Genomic DNA, 5,816 nt, shown 5'->3' on the forward strand with positions numbered 1-5,816 from the left:
GCCACTTAGAGCAAATTGATATCAGCTGTTTCAGTTCAAACTATAAAAGATGTCTCATTAAAAGAAACATCCCATGATTTAAAACAGTGAGCTATCTGAAGACCTATGCAACCTTATTTTTGCAATCACAAACTTGCAACAACCAGGTGCTCCCTGCAAGATTTTAGAGAAAAGAGTGAAAATTGATTTTTATTGATTAAATGATTGATAATTTTTATTGATTGTGATTGAATAAATAATTATAAATACTATGACCAACTGAGTTGTGTCCTCTCTGTCCAGTAAAAGAATAAAAGAATGAGATTTAATACTGTAAATGGAGGTTTTGAATATACAAGAAAATAACTCATGATAACTCGTAGTCATTTTACATGAAAACTGATATCATATCAACTGGTTGCCCTGAAATTAATTCTTATCTTTCATAGATATTACTAGGATCCATCCATTGATCATTAGTGCCCCATATACACCAGCATGGTGTTGTTGTCTTGTAGAATGAATTAGAACCGCATTTCCACCAAATTCAAAGCAAAATTGCTAAATAAGTATATCTTTACACTTGTTCAGTAGAAATGTCACTGTTTGTGGGTAATTTTTCCAACAATCTCATTTGTTAGCATGAGGTGAACAGAGTTTAACAAAAAACTTGATTGAGGTGATGCAGACAATGGGGAGAAAAAGAAACAAAGTTCAAGAGAAAAATAATTAATCTCACTATTGGACTTGGAAACAGTGTGAAGAAAACAGGAACAGAATGACGCTAGGGAACCAGGTACTCTAACAGGACACTCTAACAACCACAGAAGAGAAGACACCTATAAATAAACAGAGGGGCAGAGATACTCTTACAGTCTTATGGCCTATTTTGACAAGAATGTGGCAAATGGTTGATAGAAACTGGACAATTTGATGATTTGTGTTGTCTTGCTATTCTGTGTAGTGTGACATTCTTTTTTGCTTTCTATATGATTCTGCTCAATAAACTCTGTTTAAACTCTGTTTTTCCAGAGAATCTCTCTGAGTTGTTTAATTTTATTTTGATCTAAAATCCTGAATCTACAAGTTATTGGCTGGATAAAGTTGATCACTCAAAGTTCAAAATTGTGACCTGACAAAAGCTACTCCAATGTTTGTTCTCATTGTGTTTGCTCTTGTTGTGATTACACAATTTATTTTGTGTAATCATGATTTCTATTTGAAAGCTGATACTTGGAGTTGGTGCATTGTTTTTTCTTCTAGGTCAAGTTTCAAGCTTTTACACTCAAAACAGGTTTAACAAGACAGGTACAATGGCTGTATGACTTTATTTTCATGCAACAAAAAGTACATGAGTAACTTAAAACCAGACACAAACTCCCTCAAGTGGAAAAAATGTAATTAAGAAGGGAATGAGATGCCAAATGGAAAATAAAAACAATCTGGGTTCATAGTTGCTGAAACATTACAAATATGTCATCACAAAAACATGTTCCTTTGTTTGTAGGTGAAGAAGCATTGAAGTTCTCTAGCATATCGAGACTATCTCTCCACACCATTACATATTCCATATGTACAGGGTATGACCCCCCCTTGGTCGTGGCACATGGATACTTCTTTAAGACACTCCGGCTTGCCCGGCCACACCCCAGACTTCATGTATAATACAGCTGTGCAGACGTGACACCGGTGATTGTTTGATCTCAACTTGTGCGTGTGAGTGACTTTTCTTCGAGAGTGCTGTGTGTGTGTGCACGTACGTCCGTCTGGAGCCTGTTTCGGCAGCCTCCCTGGACGCTAGCCTCTCCCCAGTCATTTCCCTTAGCTTTGGTCCCCTTAGTTTTCTCTTGGCCCCAGTCTCCCCTAGTTGGTCTCCCGTTGCCCGGCTCCTTTGCCGATTGAGCTGGCTCCGCTCATAGCTCGACTTCATTGGGGAAAGGTGTCAGAGTTCCAAGCATACACTTTCACCTGTCAGCACTGACACAGAAGCGCCTCTCCCCCATCTCATGCCTCTCAAGCTACTATGGCAAAAATGGCTGCCATTGCTGTGGAGACCAGATAGGCAAGCCATGGGCTGGATCCCCTCCCACCCCTGTTTGCTGATTCACTGCTGGCCCTTCCTACAGTGTCCCAACCATGGCTCTTCCTCTGTGAGGCCTGGGCCGGTGAAGGTTGATTATCATGAGGTGGAGGTTGAAGAAGCTTCCATCCCCTCTGGCTGCCACTGGAGTGGTGCCCGGACGAGTGGACCCATGTCTGGGTCGCCTGATTTCTGGGTGATAGCCAGTTGCTGAGCTCAAGTGCGCGTCTCCCTGGCGTATTCTGTAGCCACTACCACGTCATCTCGCTGTACAGAGACTCTAGCCTAGTTAGCCAGTTCTTCTGGTTGTACCCAAGTGCAGACACGACGCAGTTGTAGCTAAAATTTCGTAGTAGATGCAGATTACATGGTCTCGTGCTGGAGCTGAGAACATAGCTTGTTACTCCAACGTTCTTCTAGGGCATCGACTTACATGTCACACTTGCATCAGTAACTTATGGAGGCATCATTTTAGAAAATTATTGTATTTTAGTATCCGTCTACAGTGAGCACCTCTGTTGTATCATTTCATTAGACCTAAAGTATGGCAACAACATCCATTAGTCATGTGCAATCCACTTCCATTGTCAAAGCCACACATGATTGTTATTGAATTACGTGAAGCACAAGTGGTCAAGAGGTCAATCATCTTCCAAATTTCAACGCAGTGTGCGATTACACCCCTGGCATCTTTGTAACTTTGTTTAGCGCGTCTTGTATGTCCTCCAGCTTTGCACATCTAGAGAGATCCTGCCATTCTTCTTTGCAAAACAGCTCCAGCTCAGTCAGATTAGATGGACAGCGTTTGTGAACAGCAGTTTTCAGATCTTGCCACAGATTCTCGATTGGATTTAGATCTGGACTTTGACTGGGCCATTCTAACACATGGATATGTTTTGTTTTAAACCATTCCATTGTTGCCCTGGCTTTATGTTTAGGGTCGTTGTCCTGCTGGAAGGTGAACCTCCGCCCCAGTCTCAAGTCTTTTGCAGACTCCAAGAGGTTTTCTTCCAAGATTGCCCTGTATTTGGCTCCATCCATCTTCCCATCAACTCTGACCAGCTTCCCTGTCCCTGCTGAAGAGAAGCACCCCCAGAGCATGATGCTGCCACCACCATATTTGACAGTGGGGATGGTGTGTTCAGAGTGATGTGCAGTGTTAGTTTTCCGCCACACATAGCGTTTTGCATTTTGGCCAAAAAGTTCCATTTTGGTCTCATCTGACCAGAGCACCTTCTTCCACATGTTTGCTGTGTCCCCCACATGGCTTGTGGCAAACTGCAAACGGGACTTCTTATGGTTTTCTGTTAACAATGGCTTTCTTCTTGCCACTCTTCCATAAAGGCCAACTTTGTGCAGTGCACGACTAATAGTTGTCCTATGGACAGATTCCCCCACCTGAGCTGTAGATCTCTGCAGCTCGTCCAGAGTCACCATGGGCCTCTTGGCTGCATTTCTGATCAGCGCTCTCCTTGTTCGGCCTGTGAGTTTAGGTGGACGGCCTTGTCTTGGTAGGTTTACAGTTGTGCCATACTCCTTCCATTTCTGAATGATCGCTTGAACAGTGCTCCGTGGGATGTTCAAGGCTTGGGAAATCTTTTTGTAGCCTAAGCCTGCTTTAAATTTCTCAATAACTTTATCCCTGACCTGTCTGGTGTGTTCTTTGGACTTCATGGTGTTGTTGCTCCCAATATTCTCTTAGACAACCTCTGAGGCCGTCACAGAGCAGCTGTATTTGTACTGACATTAGATTACACACAGGCAATGTTCCCTCTAAACTGAGCGCGTGAGCAATCGCTCACTGCTGACATGGTCTCCCCACACAGAAAATCTGCTCTGCGCACACAAAAAAATCTAGCCTCAACTGGAATTAAAGTAAATACATGCATTTATTTTATTTTGCTGATTTTCTGTGCGCAGAGGCTGTGTGCAGTGCGCAATTGCTCACGCGCTCAGGTTAGAGGGAACAGTACACACAGGTGCACTCTATTTAGTCATTAGCACTCATCAGGCAATGTCTATGGGCAACTGACTGCACTCAGACCAAAGGGGGCTGAATAATTACGCACACCCCACTTTGCAGTTATTTATTTGTAAAAAATGTTTGGAATCATGTATGATTTTTGTTCCACTTCTCACGTGTACACCACTTTGTGTTGGTCTTTCACGTGGAATTCCAATAAAATTGATTCATGTTTGTGGCTGTAATGTGACAAAATGTGGAAAGTTCAAGGGGGCCGAATACTTTTGCAAGCCACTGTATCTATATGGATGGGTTGGTTTGACCATGTTTGGACCATGAGTAGTTTTCTATAGTATATGTCTCTTTTCACTTAAAAAACAAATGTCTACAGTTTTCTTATATTCATTTGGGTTGTACTTGTCAGGAGTGTCGTGTGTGGAGATGAGGAAGAGATGATCCAAACGCTGACTCACGATGCAGGATAATGATGCTTTATTGTAGGCTGGATGAACAGAACATGAACTGAAATGACTGACTGGATGACTGAACTAACTGGCTGGCTGATTCACTGGATTGACTGGACATGCGGGAAAGACGACATCAACATCAATGATGCGACGATGAACAGAAGGAAACTGAGGACTTAAATACTCTGACAGATGAGGATGATAATGAGAGACCAGTGAGTACACAGCTGAACATAATCTGGCTAAGGACCCAAGAGACGAGCTGACACAGGAAAAACAGGAAGTGAGAACAACATTGATGTGGCAACATAAACTAAACGTGACAGAACAAAAAGCACTGGGTCAGCGACCCAGGAACCCTGACAATACTTTTGCAAACCACTGCACTATCACAGCTTGGGAGTGTATGACTGCTTCTGGTACATGCTCAAACTTCTTTGATACCTATTTAACACATAGCCAGTCTCATTGGCTGCCCACACACCCAATACTTTTATTACTGTCAGAAGTTGGATGGTCTTAAATGGAAATCTGTATTTGACAATTCAGTCTCCATGTGTGAACCTCACTGCAGGCTGAGGGAAAACTGCTGTCTTTGCATTTTCAATTCGAGAAAGTAGATACTGCATGATAATGACTTCAACCAGTGTAAGCTAGATAAGCTACAAGTGCTAACAATAATAATATCTTCTTTAAAGAGTCTGCAGCATACTATTAAACATTTCCAGTTAAGATGTTGTTAACTGCTGCATATCTGGAAAGGCTGAAGGTCACTTTCTACTTGTCAGTTTTTGTTGTATTTCAATCATGAACTCAAATGTGAAAAACAAAACAAAACATCAGATTTCCATGAACTATTATAAACTTTGAATGATATTGTCTGTTTTCAATGTTCTTTCTTTGCTTATCTTCAAAAATGTAAAGAATAAGCTGATTTATTTCCACAGTGGAACCAAGTATCACGCTGAGCTTCGATGCATAGTTGTGAGTGTTGATGTCAGTGAGTGCAACTTTTCTTTGTTTTAATGTCAACAGTTATTTACTGGATTAATATTGTTCACTAATAAGCTTTTATTTTGACTTTATCTAGAGGGTTACTACACCAACACCTACAACAGCCAACACACCAGTTTGTGAGTAACTAATGACAGAGTTAGCCTACGTTGATAGACTTTGGGCAACTTGGAGAATCCCAAAAAATGGGAGCCCAGGCCTTTGAGTTCCAGTTTTCCACTTAGGCTGTGCTCACTCTTAGTCAGTGTTGGGAAGGTTACTTTTAAAATGTATTCCACTACAGATTACAGAATACATGCCCCAAAATGTATTT

Source organism: Haplochromis burtoni, unplaced genomic scaffold (genome assembly GCF_018398535.1).
Source record: "Haplochromis burtoni strain Fernald_Lab_line unplaced genomic scaffold, NCSU_Asbu1 Contig_732, whole genome shotgun sequence".
Classification (NCBI taxonomy): domain Eukaryota; kingdom Metazoa; phylum Chordata; class Actinopteri; order Cichliformes; family Cichlidae; genus Haplochromis; species Haplochromis burtoni.